A 16,651-nucleotide genomic window follows, 5' to 3' on the forward strand; every position below is an offset into this window, starting at 1 on the left:
AATAGTATTTTTTTTTTTCATATACTTGTGCATTATTTTTTTACAATGAAGCTATTGGTTACTGTTAATTATACTTACCAATCATTTATCATATAATTTACATAATTATCTCATAGTCAACTCCACAAGATTTACCCGTATCGCCAGGCGCGGGTTGTAGTGACACAGAAGTTGGACAATAAGGAGAAACTTCAAAATAAAATGGATACGCATTGGGTCCTAATGTTTTAGCAAGCCGCTCTTGTAATCTCGTTAATGGCGGTCAGTTTGTTGTGGCGGATATATTTGCTCATGCGCTAAATACAAGTCTTTACGAAATGTCAGACCAAGCACGTCCATATCTGAAAGCGGCAAGTACTTGTCCAAACACCTTGCGATCTTTTACAAATTCGGGATCGATGAAAGCTACCCCGTCGATAGGATCAACATGTGAAATGTGGTCGACGAAATCTCGTTTCCCCAGGTACACGGTGATCTTACCATTAGATGAACTTTTCTTAAATATTCTTTTGGCTTGACGTTTTGAACTTGCATCTGCATCTCCTCCACCACCACCACCTGCTTCATCTGATGAGGGTGTGGCAGCAGTTGCTGTTCCGCTGGTAGAAAGAGTATTCATCGGTGTATGTAATAAATGAAATATATATTCTTCGAACAGCCTTTAATGATGGGACTTTTTGGTGGTAAAGTTCCTTTAAACTTAATTCCTATTTTGGCATATAAATGCTAATCATGCGTTGATTATGTGTATATACTCGAATTCTTAGAAATATTGCAATTATCACCTTAACCTTCGTAATATTAAATATTTTTGGTTAATCTCTACACCAACTAAAATGATTTCGATTATTTAAATATGTTATATGTAAATGCATTTGGGAAACATTTTGTTTTTCCTTATTATTTATCCTTTTCATACAAATTTAACATTTTCTGAACGTGTTAAGAACTAGCAACAACGACCACCAACCCAAAATATTCAGCAAAAAATTGACACGAAGGAAATGTCACACGGAATGTGCTCAGCAAAAACGTGCCCGTAAATTGGCCAGTAAAATTACTAATCTGTGTGACGTATTTGAGGGAACATAGCATGTAATAAAAGGCAAGGATATATGTATCGGACATTTCAATTAGGCCATCTCAATCTGTCATACTAACAATTGTGGAACAATGTTGGATATTTTGTTGTTGGTCGCTAGATTTTTGCTGGGAACTTCAAAGGGGAAAAACTCGACGAAAGTTAGCTATCGACAGGTGGCGGACGTTTTTTCGTTTTAAACTCTTTCTTCTGTTTTTGAACGTTCGAGCGCCAGCAGCTGTCTCAGAGGTGAGTTTCCTAATTTTCGATTTATAATTAATTTTGCCAATTCCACAAGTGTAATTTTCAAACTTTGAATTGCCAAGTGTAAAATTTTATATTTTAACCATTTGCACTTGCATTAAGATTGCAAGTAATTAACTTGATAAATTTGAATTGCCAAGTGTAAATTTTTCATATTTTAACCATTTGCACTTGCATTACGATTGCAAGTAATTAATTTGATAAATTTGAATTGCCAAGTGCATAGTAAAGTGTGCATTTTAATTAGTTCTTTCCTTTTACCAGTATATCTTTCTGGTTGACATATAATTTATGCCGTGCACGAATGTGTAATTAAACATTTTAAGAACATTGAACTTCGAATTGGTTTGTGAAGTAATTCCCTTTTTGATTATAAATAAAGCTAAGAATTTATATTGTTTATAACGTGAATAAATTTGTCATTACTCGTTGCTAAATCTTTTCTTTACTTTTTTTATTTGCGACGCACACGCCCGACTTCCCCGGGTCCACACTGCCCCGCAAAACATTAACTACCAAAAGAACAGAAGTTATTTTACGATGCTTTCATGGATCGATTTAGACTTAAATACCGATTTAATTTTTTTTAAGTTTTCACATTTTTTAGTTTAAAATGCGATAAATACGTTTAGTGGAATAATTTTGCATTGAGGGTACTTCATGCAATTTTCTTTCTTCGAGATTTTGCAATAATAAACGTAGGTACTCATAGTAATTTTTTGTTTTGAATTATGTGATTACAATATTTATAAGGACCATTTAGTTGATGGTATTGGTACTGTGAGTTAAATTCATCAGCAATTATTTATATTCAATATATTTTCTTGTTATAAATCTAATTTATAAACTTTGGTTAAAAATTATTGACAAATTCGTTGCACTTAAATTGCTTTAAAAATTGCTGCAAACTTTACGCCATCGTTGAATATTTTAATAAAGAGAATAAAAAGCTTAGAGTAATTAATTAGAATAAAATTTTAAGTCCACCATTTATGTCCGCTCAGTGGCTTCAGTTGCATCCGTCTCTGCGTCGACTTCATCATCGCTGTCGTTGCCCTAATGTTCGTTTTCTTCATCAGATTCTTCTTCATTGTCTTGCATTTCATCTGTGTCAACAACTCCCTTGTCCTCCTGTAAAAAGGCCGTTTTTTCTTAAATTATATCAAACTATTAATATGTAAAAATATCGGATTACCTCTTCTTCGTCTTCATCATCATTTTCTTCCACCCCATCTTCATCGGACTCTTTGCCATAATTCTCATGTTGTGTGCTATTATCTTCGCCAAGTCGCCCGCTCATTTTTAGGCGCTGTTGTATTTCAAATATAGCGTATGTTAGATTACCCTCATATCTACGAACCACTGGTTGTTGAACTTAAATTCATAAAAATTCAAAAAAAATCATAAAAAATTCATTCACTTTACAATAAAAACATTATGCAGCCAACAACAACTTTCAGAATAAATTCATAAGGAGTATTTCTGAATGCATCGATGTAGTACAAAAATAATAGTAAATAAATCATGTTTTTATGGTGTTATATATACAGATTTATTTCGGGTTGATTCATTTTATATTTAAAAATCAAAACATTATTAATTAGAAAAGTTTATGAAACAAAGAACCATAGACTTCTATTTCCGTGTTTCATACGAGACAGAACATAATTTCGTTAGCCAGTTAATAATAGATATCATAATATCTCTACCATAAAAGGTACATATTTTTTCTTTTTATTGCAATTTCAGTTCATATCTTCTGTATATATTCGCTTGTTAAAAATAAATTAAAGCGATCGCTATAGCTATAAAAAATATCCGCGGTTCAAAAATCGCCATCACTATTTTCACTGATACTTCGAAATCACTGTATCGCCCAACACGAGACGATACGAGTAGATACCCTGCAAAAATTATTGGATTACGTGTTCCATTTTCTTCATGTTGGAGTACCCTAACAATATTCCTTTGCAATGCGTTTGCGGACCACCATCAGCCGATCATTGCTCGTTTTTTAACGACCGTGATCACGACACGATGACGATCGAACAGCGTTGCCAAAAGTAAAATATTGCATACAAATAACTGATAATAAAATTTTACTATGGCAACTGTGATAAAATGCAACCACGCACTGCTTTTATGTATACATACTATAGAATAGAGAAATATTAGTTTATTTATTCAATCAATTGCTAAATAAAATAAGAAAATTCATAGTATAAAATATAAAAGTTGTATTGCCCCTCTTCATTTACTTTCATTTTAAATTAAATTCACTCCGATAATTCTTTCCGACACAATTCCTCTTTAGTACGTTGGCATATGAACCTCTGTGGGTGCTCCATGGAGTACAACACTGAAACTATTTTGAAAAGTACTCTCTCGTATGTACACATCGCACTGTTAATTGGAGCACATTTTTTGTATGAATACAGATTAGTTTTGGCGCACTCCTATACTCCTAAAGGAGTATTCCTTACACTATTTATGGAGTACACGCGTTTTTTGAAGGGTCGTGAATGCAGAATCTTCTATGTGATTTGTGTTACAACTCAGCAAAATTGTACCCGTACATTGGTTAGTAAAATGACTAAAATCTGTGTCGATGGAACACGTAAATCGTTGAGTAGCATTTGTACAGGGCAGGGTCAAGTTTTGTGACCAGTCCATTCCGTCGTACCTATTTATGTGATACATATACAGTATTACGTTATCGAAATGTAAGCAAACTATGGTGATGTACTGTTCTTACATTCACATTCTGGCAGTCATTTTTTAAGTTATATACCTGTAACTTTACGAGTATTTGTACAGTATTTTTACGTTAATATGACCGCCTTTTCACTAGTATTATGACCGTTTTTTTACTTGGATTATACTGCTATATAAATAAAATATTTCTTTAATTCAAATCATTTCATTTCTTTTATTCAACATTTTTATAACATATTATATTATTTATAATAGTTATAAATTATTAAATATAAGTCTTAAGGAAGGAATAGTTTTTCAGTCTTGTTGGTGAGCCATAAACATAAATTTTATTGTATGCGACTGTATGCATGCAAAGTTAAGGGAAACTTAAATAAATTAATTAATGATATAGAAAACAAAAGAGAAGAACTAACTGAACTATTGGTTGTAGTAAACCATCAAATCGCGGGTAGGCAATTCACAATTTGAGTAAGTTTACTTGTAACTCGCCAATTTTAATACTATACATTTTTTATTTTAGTTCGGAATGCTGCAATTGAGGCTCGAAAGTTACAATTGAAGTACAAAAATTTCAATTCAAGTTCAGAAAATGTAAATTCAAGCTCAGAATATCTATTTGTAGTTCAGAAAATTAAAATTGAATTATAATTGAACTTAAATTGTAATTTTCTTAACTTCAGTTGCAATTTGCTGAGCTGCAGTTGAAATTCCTGACCTTCAATTATAATTTACTGAGCTTCTATTGAAAATTGTGAACTTAAATTGTAATTTTTTGAACTTCAATTGAAATTCCCGAGCTTTCAGAACTTCAATTGCAACTTTCAACATTTTTTTACATAAAATGAACAATTTAACATTTTTTCTGACAGTTAAAGTGGTAAATTGCCTACCAGAGGTATGAAACCACTTGCATTCGTGTTGGCGCTTCTCTATATCATTAATATAACAATATCTTTTTAATAATTTCATTATTAGACAAATATAAATTGTTTTCCTTTACATTTTGGAACTGTGTACAAAAATATGTAATTTTACATATCTTAACCTAAACTAAAAAGTATTGCAACTCATAATCAGAGAAGCTTTGTTTTGAACCACAAAAATAACAAAATTCTTAACAAACCAGGCTAAACGATAACGTTGATGTTTAGGCCGCCAACCTAAATATTGGCTACCACCCTAATGCACATTTTTGCCAATATTATTATTTACCGGTACGGCCCACCCTGCCGAGCGCTAACCCCGCAAAAATGCAACCGTATATTGATTAGCAAAATGACTAAAAACTGTGTTGATGGAACACGTAAATCGTTAAGTAGCAATTGTACAGGATGTCGGGACTGTTTGTGACCAGTCCATTCCGTCGTACCTATTTATGTGATTGTCCATGCTGCTCACACATATACGGTATTAGGTTATCGAAATGTAAACAAACTATAGTGCTGTACTGTTCTTACATTCACGTTATGGCAGTCATTTTTTAGTTATATAGCTGTAACTTTACGAGTATTTTTACAGTATTTTTACGTTAATATGACCACCTTTTCACTAGTATTATGACCGTTTTTTTATTTGAATTATACTGCTATATAAATATACCATTTTTTTAATTCACGGCCCACCCCTGCCGAGCGCTGACCCAGCAAAAATGTACCCGTATATTGATTAGTAATATGACTAAAAGCTGTGTCGATGGAACACCCAAATCGTTAAGTAGCATTTGTACAGGACGTCGGGACTGTTTGTGACCAGTCCATTCCGTCGTATCTATTTATGTGATTGTCCATGCTGCTCACACATATACGGTATTAGGTTATCGAAATGTAAACAAACTATAGTGCTGTACTGTTCTTACATTCACGTTATGGCAGTCATTTTTTAAGTTATATACCTGTAACTTTACGAGTATTTTTACAGTATTTTTACGTTAATATGACCACCTTTTCACTAGTATTATGACCGTTTTTTACTTGGATTATACTGCTATATAAATAAAACATTTCTTTAATTCAAATCCATTAACATTTCTTTTATTCAAAATTTTTGTAATATATTATATTATTTATAATAGTAGTAAATTATTAGCTATAAGTCTTAAGGAAGGAATAGTTTTTCAGTCTTGTTGATGACCCATAAATACAAATTTTATTGTATGCGATTGTATGCATACAAAGTTAAGGGAAACTTAAATAAATAAATTAATGATATAGAAAATAAAAGGGAAGAACTAACAGAACTATTGGTTGCAGTAAACCATCAAATCGCGAGTAGGCAATTCACAATTTCTGTTTGTATTTCAGAAAATTATAATTGAACTTTATTTGTAATTTTCTGAATGAAAATTTCTATTGAAAATTGTGAACTTCAATTGAAATTCCTGAGCTTTCAGAACTTCAATTGCAACTTTCAAAATATTTTTACATAAAATGAACAATTTAATATTTTTTCTGACAGTTAAAGTGGTGAATTGCCTACCAGAGGTTTGAAACCACTTGCATTCGTTTTGACGCTTCTCTATATCATTAATATAACAATATCTTTTAATAATTTAATTAATAGACAAATATAAATTTTTTTCCTTTACATTTTAGAACTGTGTACAAAAATATGTAATTTTACAATTCGCAACCTAAATCAAAAAGTATTTCAACTCATAATCAGAGTAACTTTGTGTTGAATGTTGATTTATACCACAAAATATCAAAATTCTTAACAAAACCAGGCTAAACGACAACGTTAACTACCAAAAAATAAAAGTTATTTCACGGTGCTTTCATGGATCGATTTACACTTAAATACCGATTTAAAATTTTTTTATGTTTTCACATTTTTTAGTTTAAAATGCGATATATACATTCAGTGGAATAATTTTAGATTGATGGTACTTCATGCAATTTTCTTTCTTCGAGATTTTTCAATAATAAACGTTGGTACTCATAGTAATTTTTTGTTTTGAATTATGTGATTACAAAAGTTATAAGGACCATTTAGTTGATGATATTGGTACTGTCAGTTAAATTCATCAGCAATTATTTTTATTCAAAATATTTTTTTGTTATACATCAATTTTATAAATTTTGGTAAAAAATTATTGACAAATTCGTTGCAATTAAATTGCTTTAAAAATCTTTACAAACTTTACGAGATTGTTGAATATTATTTTAATTATAGCATAAAAAGCTTAGAATAGTAACGTAGGAAAAAACTTAGAATTATTTCAGTTAAGTTCATCACAAATATTTATATTCAAAATACTTTTTTGTTATACATTTAGTTTATAAATTTTGGTAAAAAATTATTGACAAATTCGTTGCAATTAAATTGCTTTAAAAATCTTTACAAACTTTACGAGATTGTTGAATATTATTTTAATTAGAGCATAAAAAGCTTAAAATAGTAACGTAGGAAAAAACTTAGAATTATTATATTCTTAGATATTTTTACCAAGATTATTTCAGTGTGTGTTTTCCGTTTGTTGTACAAATTCGTTGCATATTAATTTTCAGATCAAGAATACTCAAAGGTGTCGTGGCGTCGTCTTGTTAGTCAATCGCGCGCAGCAATATCCATTGATGGGAATTGACATTCATTATAAGGTAGCGAAGGCACGATCCTGCGCAAACACATCGCCAACCTGTGTTAGCAAAAGACATGCTGAACTGTAGAGGAAGATATATTTTTAAAATTTAATAAAATCAAATTATATTTCTGCTTAAAAGGGGTAAAGTATTGTATGTTTAAGTATAGCAAAGTCTCAGCGGCCTTGTCCTGGTGAAAATTGAATTTGAATAAGTCTCATTCTTCATTCTCAGAAACATTTACAAAGGTACCTCGTAAGATATTAAATATCCTCAACGCTTTTTGCAATAACTTCAAAAATGTCACATTCAAACCGGTGTCCTATCCCTACTTCTGTTTAACTTCTACATATCAATAGCTGTCTTCACCACCAGAAGGAGTCACTATTGTTTCCTACACCATATGGTCGTCAAGCCTAAAGATTACCCACTGGAAGGCCTGCCAAAAGAACCGCCACGGGTTGTATCCTTATGTCCCCAGAACACCATATACATAATGAGGCGAGAGTAGTCCCAATAAGTGAAAGAAATGAAATGCTAACCGAACAGTTTCTGTTGAATGCCCAGGAACCTGGGCATCCCAAAAGACATCTGATTGATGAGCCAACACCGCCCAGGGTCTTAAGGAGCACCTCCGTAAGCATTATGAGGAAATACGGCACCTGAGAACTCAGCCGTATGAAGCAAGAAAACACAAGCAAGTCCTTGGTGAACTCCGTCGGTGCTCTATGTCTGGAATTGCCCGGTGAATTCAGTACTTAAATAACAATACCTAAACTTGCAGAACAGGAACGCATGCTCCCTAGGGAAACGCGAGTCACTCTAGCCCAACTTCGATCTAGATATTGTAACAGGTTAAACTCTTACCTATCCAGAATCAAACCCGACATACAAAATGTATGCCCGCTTGCAATGTGTCCCCACATGACACCAACGATCTCTTTAATTGTACTGTGGAACCAACGCCTCTAACACCCCTTTCATTGGATATTGATGACAATTTGTGATCGGTCGCATCTATTAGGTGGGGCGAAGCACTGCTACAACAACAACAACAACAACAAGACAACATCGTACTGTGAGGAGGTGGAAATGCAAATATCCCGACTTAAAATCAATGAGGCACAGAAGAAAACCTGACCACTAAACATTTCAAACAAGGAGGCGAAACGATGCATCATTTTTACGAAAATTTTAAATATTAAGAAGCATTTGCCATTGAGAAATTTAGTAGCACCTGGTGCGCTTACCTTAGGTACACTTCACTTCAAACGCTTCTGAGGTTTTATACGGACGATTTGTCATTGTCTGCTATAATATTATTTATTACAATATGGCTCAGAGGAGGCAACTATGGGTGGATCAAAAGATCAAGAATACCAGAAAAAAAGTTTTCCGGAACATTATCGATATTTACGTTATGCCAGCTGAATGTATCAAAGAAAATTAAAAAGTATGCCGCTTTCCTACAGCCACCACCCTTTGATAGCGGGTGAAGGAAAGGAGATGCCCTTACTTAGCTGGGAACTTTAAGAGGATAATGATTTTATATTCATTGGTGTTTCCAAATGCTTTCAGTTACCACTCAAAAGAAAAATCTGATGAAATAATAAAAAGTGTGACCCGAAAAGTCACCCACATCAACCTGCGTAAGTTCCTATACACAGACGAACTTGTAGTTTTTCAACTACTTTCGCAATTCCTTTGAGGAATGGAATGGGAAATTCGAAAGCACTTTTTTCAATTCCTTGTAATGTAATTGAAAAATTTTCAATTACATTTGCAATTCCTTTCGAAAATACTGGGGCAGAAATTACATTTGAGAAAATTATTTTTTTTTTCAATTACAAACAAAAAATTTTTTGTACTCTAGTCTCAAAAAAACGAAATTACTTTTGGTATTTTTTTTTTTTGTAATCAATTCCTTTGCTGTGGAATGTAATGGGTAATGTAATGAAATTGAATTTACCTAGCTCTGAATACGAGGAATGGGAGAAGGGAAAAAAACTCGCGCAATTTTTGTTTAGAATTGGGCTGAATATGAAAAATTTAAACATTATTTTATGTCTCTAGTTAAAATTTTAAGAGGTTTGAGCGAATATATATTTTAAATTGGATAGCTTGGTTTATTAATCACATTTGTAGACCTATATTTGACACCCTATACACCTCTATATTAGCTTTATGTCTAATAAATTTTGTTCGGTCACACTCTACTGTCTATTGAGTGCAGTTTCGACAAAATCAGGGAATAAATTCGAAACTTAAGGTGGTAGATAAGAAAGTTCGAATTTTAAATGCGACGACATTGATGTTATAACGATAACCACACTTCCCGAAGGATTTTGGGAGATTTATCGATGTTGATGGTTCTTTCCCGGATATAGATCCGAAAAGTTCCAGTAACAACCACCATTAAGGTACAAGCTCATCATCTTGGGGACGATTTAAAATGACTACATTGAACCTTCTAGGCCATTCCGCCCCAGCCCCTAGTACCATGAGGAACTTGGGGTCGCCAATGCCTCGGATGCAAAAGAAACGTGGTTCGCGACGGGTAGGTGAGGATGACAATTGGGTTGGAGAAGCTATAAATTGCGCTGGCAACCCATTCAAAGCTTCCGCAACTAACCTACGCGAGGCCAATCCTGTTATAAATATGAATATTTAGCAGGCAACAACAACAACAGCAACAACAAAAGCAGAGTAATAAAAATATTTGACAAAAGAAATTAACGACCTCAAATAGATGTATTGTTGTTGTTGTAGCGATAAGGACACTCCCCGAAGGCCTTGGGGAGTGTTACCGATTTTGCTGATCCTTTGCCGGATGCAGATCCGGTACGTTCCGGTACCAGACCCGACCATCTCGGGAACGATTTGTTATGGCCACATGCGACCTTCTAGGCTATCCCACCCCCTAGATCCATGAGGGGGGTCGCAGAGCCTCGGCTGTTGATGAAACAGGACTCGCCACGGATAGGTGAGGTTGACAATTGGGTTTGGAGAAGCTATGGTAGTTCTTTACTTTAGCTCACAACTGCTAAAACTCGTCCAAAAATATTGCGAAAGGTGTCAAAGACGCGTTATGAACCCAGGACCACGAATTCGAAAGCGGAAATTAAATAATTAGTTTCTGTCAAAAGATATTTCCAAAACCGAAAAATGGCCCTGGGGAGTTCCGAAACCGGGGGTGGGATCCAAAGTAATTTTGTGCAGAACACCTTTCCTGGGTGGGTCCAACACCGGTTTGGAGACCAAAACTATATCTGCGCAAAACACTTTTACCCAGCTTTTCTTGTGGGTTCAACAAAATCATCAAAATTACAACAACCACATGAAAATTTACTATTTTGTAATCCTGGGCCCAAAGCACGTCTTTTGATACCCCTCCCAATAATTTTGCACGCGTTTTAGCAGTTGTGAGCTAAAGTAAAGAATTACCCTATGATTTAATCAAATTATATATTTGAAACCATGGAAACAACTGAAAATTTTACACGAATACAACACTCTTATGATTTGCCCAAGTGAATCTGATTCTCAGGCTCCAAATAGTATTTTTTTTAATATACTTGTGCATTATTTTTTTTACAATGTAGCTATTGGTTACTGTTAATTATACTTACCAACAAAGGCCTTTATCTCATAGTCAACGCCACAAGATTTACCCGTATCGCCAGGCGCGGGTTGTAGTGACACAGAAGCTGGACAATAAGGAGAAACTTCAAAATAAAATGGATACGCATTGGGTCCTAATGTTTTAGCAAGCCGCTCTTGTAATCTCGTTAATGGCCGTTCAGTTTGTTGTGGCGGATATATTTGCTCATGCGCTAAATACAAGTCTTTACGAAATGTCAGACCAAGCACGTCCATATCTGAAAGCGGCAAGTACTTGTCCAAACACCTTGCGATCTTTTACATATTCGGGATCGATGAAAGCTACCCCGTCGATAGGATCAACATGTGAAATGTGGTCGACGAAATCTCGTTTCCCCAGGTACACGGTGATTTTACCATTAGATGAACATTTCTTAAATACTCTTTTGGCTTGACGTTTTGAACTTGCATCTGCATCTCCTCCACCACCACCACCTGCTTCATCTGATGAGGGTGTGGCAGCAGTTGCTGTTCCGCTGGTAGAAAGAGTATTCATCGGTATATGTAATAAATGAAATATATATTCTTCGAACAGCCTTTAATGATGGGACTTTTTGGTGGTAAAGTTCCTTTAAACTTAATTCCTATTTTGGCATATAAATGCTAATCATGCGTTGATTATGTGTATATACTCGAATTCTTAGAAATATTGCAATTACCACCTAATCGTAATATTAAATATTTTTGTTTAATCTCTACACCAACCATAAATGATTTCGATTATTTAAATATGTTATATGTAAATGCACTTGGGCAACATTTTGTTTTTCCTTATTATTTATCCTTTTCATACAAATTTAATATTTTCTGAACGTGTTAAGGACTAGCAACAACGACCACCAACCCAAAATATTCAGCCAAAAATTGACATGAAGGAAATGTCACACGGAATGTGCTCAGCAAAAATGTACCCGTAAATTGACCAGTAAAATGACTAATCTGTGTGACGAATTTGAGGGAACACAGCATGTAAGAAAAGGCAAGCATATATATATCGGACATTTCAATTAGGCCATCTCATTCTGTCATACTAACAATTGTGGAACAATGTGGGATATTTTGTTGTTGGTCGCCATTTTCAGTCACTAGATTTTTACTGGGAACTTCAAAGGGAAAAACTCGACGAAAGTTAGCTATCGACAGGTGGCGGACGTTTTTTCGTTTTAAACTCTTTCTTCTGTTTTTGAACGTTCGAGCGCCAGCAGCTGTCTCACAGGTGAGTTTCCTAATTTTCGACTTATAATTAATTTTGCCAATTCCACAAGTGTAATTTTCAAACTTTGAATTGCCAAGTGTAAAATTTTATATTTTAACCATTTGCACTTGCATTAAGATTGCAAGTAATTAACTTGATAAATTTGAATTGCCAAGTGTAAATTTTTCATATTTTAACCATTTGCACTTGCATTAAGATTGCAAGTAATTAATTTGATAAATTTGAATTGCCAAGTGCATAGTAAAGTGTGCATTTTAATTAGTTCTTTCCTTTTACCAGTATATCTTTCTGGTTGACATATAATTTATGCCGTGCACGAATGTGTAATTAAACATTTTAAGAACGTTGAACTTCGAATTGGTTTGTGAAGTAATTCCCTTTTTGATAATAAATAAAGCTAAGAATTTATATTGTTTATAACGTGAATAAATTTGTCATTACTCGTTGCTAATTCTTTTCTTTACTTTTTTATTTGCGACGCACATGCCCGACTTCCCCGGGTCCATACTGCCCCGCAAAACATTAACTACCAAAAGAACAGAAGTTATTTTACGATCCTTTCATGGATCGATTTACACTTAAATACCGATTTAATTTTTTTTTAAGTTTTCACATTTTTTAGTTTAAAATGCGATATATACGTTTAGTGAAATAATTTTACATTGAGGGTACTTCATGCAATTTTCTTTCTTCGAGATTTTGCAATAATAAACGTAGGTACTCATAGTAATTTTTTGTTTTGAATTATGTGATTACAATATTTATAAGGACCATTTAGTTGATGGTATTGGTACTGTGAGTTAAATTCATCAGCAATTATTTATATTCAATATATTTTCTTGTTATAAATCTAATTTATAAACTTGTACTTAAGTTGCTTTAAAAATTGTTGCAAACTTTACGCCATTGTTGATTAGAGTAATTAATTAGAATAAAATTTTAAGTCCACCATTTATGTTCGCTCAGTGGCTTCAGTTGCATCCGTCTCTGCGTCGACTTCATCATCGCCGTCGTTGCCCTAATGTTCGTTTTCTTCATCAGATTCTTCTTCATTGTCTTGCATTTCATCTGTGTCATCAACTTTCACGCCCTCCTGTAAAAAGGCCGTTTTTTCTTAAATTAAATCAAACTATTAAAATGTAAAAATATCGGATTTTACCTCTTCTTCGTCTTCGTCTTCATTTTCTTCCACCCCATCTTCATCGGACTGTTTGCCATCATTCTCATGTTGTGTGCTATTATCCTCGCCAAGTCGCCCGCTCATTTTTAGGCGCTGTTGTATTTCAAATATAGCGTATGTTAGATTACCCTCATATCTACGAACCACTGGTTGTTGAACTTCCCTCAGTTCCTCTTCATGGTCAAATTCTTTTTCTGCACGTTCGCGTGCAATTTGGTCAGAATCCTGTGATAAAACTTCAGCCCATGAAAAAATTTTCTTCTTCATAGATTTTTTGTCAGATTTGAACCTTAGGTTTTTAGGCGACACCCGATTGGATAGTGTGCACTCATGGAATGTCGTGCCCACTGACATATTCTGCATATTACTCCATGCTGCATTGCCGTTATGTCTAGTCATTTCAAATATATCATTTTTGTTTTCAATTTCCTCTTTTACTCGCACACAACTACGTACTATTTCATTGTTATCCAAACGCAACTCAATTAATGAATATCCAAGCTGTTGAAACTCTCGTTCGAATATACGACGATACCGTGCATAATCCGACCGGTCGTGATAGGCTAATTGCCCTACATGATGAAGGAATTCACTTAAATATTTAGGAACCTGCTTGCTATAGATTTGTTTCAGCATTTCGCGTACATCAGTCATTAGATACTCCTTTGCACGATGCACTTTTTCTTGCTGATGTTGTATTGCCGCATTTTTCCATGGTAAATATCCTTGAGACCAAAATATTAAATTATAACCTAAACATTCTAAGTCACTACGGTGTGAATGGGCGCCCATGTGAGCATCTCGTGATGTGAACTCTAAAGTACCATCATGCGCTCGGCGCTGACCCATAACGCAAGGGCGATGTACTCCGTTATCCATGAATTCCGAAATCAATAAAGAATATACGTTCCTCCTCGACAGCTACAAGTGATCCTGCAACTGCAGTACTCGCTGGATGCGTGATACTTTTACCATTTGAACTATTAAATAGTTTTTCCTGACGTCGAGTCAAGCGTTTTGTGCCGGTCGATACGCATGTATTTGAAGTATTGTTGGATTTTTTGACAAAAATTTTTGATTTTGGTAAAAATTCTTCATAATCTTCATCAGATGAAACTGCCTTTGAATCACCTGGGTCTTCCTTAATTGAAATACCATCCTCATTGAAGAACTAATACGTTTTGCTGGACGTAAATAATGTAAATTCACCATTTCCTCATAGATCGAATTTCTCTTTTGGCGTCGGCATGAGCGTACCTGCAATACATTTTAAATTGTATTAATATAAAAATAGCAAATATTTTTTTTATTTATATACCGGATTTGATCCACTATATTCCACGTTGTTGCGTGGGCGACGCTTCCGATTACGATTTACTGGTGTTTCGTTAATGTCAACACTGTTGCTATTGTTGCTATTTGTTGTTGCTCCATCATCAAAGTCCTCATCTTCGTCGTCATCGTCGTCCGCATACGTATTACGTTTAACAAAAAAATCAGAATCATCATCGTCATCATTGGCCTCCTGCTCTGAACTATTGCCGCTATCTGTAGTCTGTTCTTCCTTTTCTTCATAGTGCTCATCGTATTTTGAGGACTTTATATTAGCCGAACGCGAAGATTTCGTATTGCCCGTGGTAACAGGAGCAGTAGCAGAATTTGGGTTAGTGATACTGCAACATTTGGTTGTTTACCGAAGTTAAAATTTTCCACTTTTAAATGGTTTGCTAAATAAAACAAGAGTTCTTATTTATTTTGTCTATGAATTAAAGAAAAATTCTTACCTTCGTCTTTTACAGTGTTCATTAAACAATGGATTCTACAAACAGAGGACCATTTGAATGTGGTTCGATTTTTACCACGAATTTTACATTTTCGTTGGTTACCGGAATGCTGATATTATCCGAAGCCAAAAATATTTCTCCAAAATTTCCTTTGCCTATGTGTAGAGAGTGTGCAAAAGGGAGAATGTGACAGCGTTTTCCGACGTGTTGGCACTAAGAAGTATCGATCATTGTGAATGATGACTAAGTGTGATATCTTCTCCATAAACGTCAAAATTCCAAAGTGATTGGATCACCTGATTTGTATTTGACTATCGCTGTCTCATTCTGTCTCTCTTTCTATCACCCGCTGAAGATAGGCGCCGCCATATTGAACAGCATGTCAAGACGCTGAAAAGTAGCCATATTGAACAGCCTGTCAGGCAGTTGACAGATAAGACAACACACTTAGTCATCATTCACAATGGTATCGATGAGTTGTTAGCATGTTTAGTAGATTGATTTCTAACCATTTAGTTGATGGTATTGGTACTTGCAGTTATGTTCATCACAAATATTAAATTCAAAATATTTTCTTGTTATACATCTAGTTTATAAAGTTTGGTTAAAAATTATTGACAAATTCGTTGCAATTGAATTGCTTTAAAAATCTTTGCAAACTTTATGCGATTTTTGAATATTTTTTATAAATTAGAGCATGAAAAGCTTAGAATAGGAACGTAGGAAAAAGCTTAGAATTATTAGATTCTTAGATACTTTTTACCAAGATTATTTCAGTGTGTTGTTCGTTTGTTGTACAAATTCCTTGCATATTAATTTTCAGATCAAGAATACTCAAAGGTGTCGTGGCATCGTCTCGTTGGTCAATCGCGCGCCGCAATATCCATTGATAAGAATTGACATTCATTATAAAGTAGCGAAGTCCCGGTCCTGCGCAAACACATCGCCAACCTGTGTTGGCAAAAGGTATGCTGAACTTTTGAAAATTATCAACACGTAGTTCAGCACTATCACGCTCAGCCTTGAATTCTAATTCTATATTTAATGCCATTTTATATTTTTTGTATGTCCATCAAAGAAAAGTACAGCGTCCACAACCATTTTAGAAAATAAATATTTTTGTTGATTAATAAGTTTGGAGGTCATTGCTGTGGCAGCGCATTTTTCCAA

The 16,651-nt window shown here is 34.3% G+C and overlaps 1 pseudogene; it reads right to left on the reverse strand.

The window, feature by feature from the left end:
- Window positions 1–13,033: 13,033 nt before the first annotated feature.
- Window positions 13,034–15,384, reverse strand: LOC137239610 (uncharacterized; annotated as a pseudogene).
- Window positions 15,385–16,651: the final 1,267 nt, after the last annotated feature.

This window comes from Eurosta solidaginis, chromosome 2, assembly GCF_040869045.1.
Source record: "Eurosta solidaginis isolate ZX-2024a chromosome 2, ASM4086904v1, whole genome shotgun sequence".
Lineage (NCBI taxonomy): Eukaryota > Metazoa > Arthropoda > Insecta > Diptera > Tephritidae > Eurosta > Eurosta solidaginis.